A 441-nucleotide genomic window follows, 5' to 3' on the forward strand; every position below is an offset into this window, starting at 1 on the left:
GAAAAAAAAATCACAATGTATAGTAAACATGCCCACTTACAAAGGGTTTAAGAACGTTCCGCAAAATCTACAGTTCACAAAATGCTCTCAGTGACGTAGCTGGTGGACCCACTGAATCTGTGTAAATTCACCAAGTGTTCTGGCAATTTTAGCAAAGGGTAAAAAGGTGGTATCGCCCGTTGGGTATTTCCCTTAACTAGGTCGTTACTTCTGACGTCAAATGTGTCCTAGACTGTATGTCCGTGGGTCAGAAACATGGATAAACGGGATTTTCTGCCAGTGTGCATGGATTTTAACCACAAATATCATATACGTTTATGTATTGACACTAACATCTTAACTGTCACGGCAGAGATATTATTTCATCTCATTCGGTGTTGTGAATTTTCAGATGGCCCATATCAACCTTAACTCTTCCTTACCAAAAAATGTGCATTGATG

The sequence above is a fragment of the Penaeus monodon genome, chromosome 28 (genome assembly GCF_015228065.2).
Source record: "Penaeus monodon isolate SGIC_2016 chromosome 28, NSTDA_Pmon_1, whole genome shotgun sequence".
Lineage (NCBI taxonomy): Eukaryota > Metazoa > Arthropoda > Malacostraca > Decapoda > Penaeidae > Penaeus > Penaeus monodon.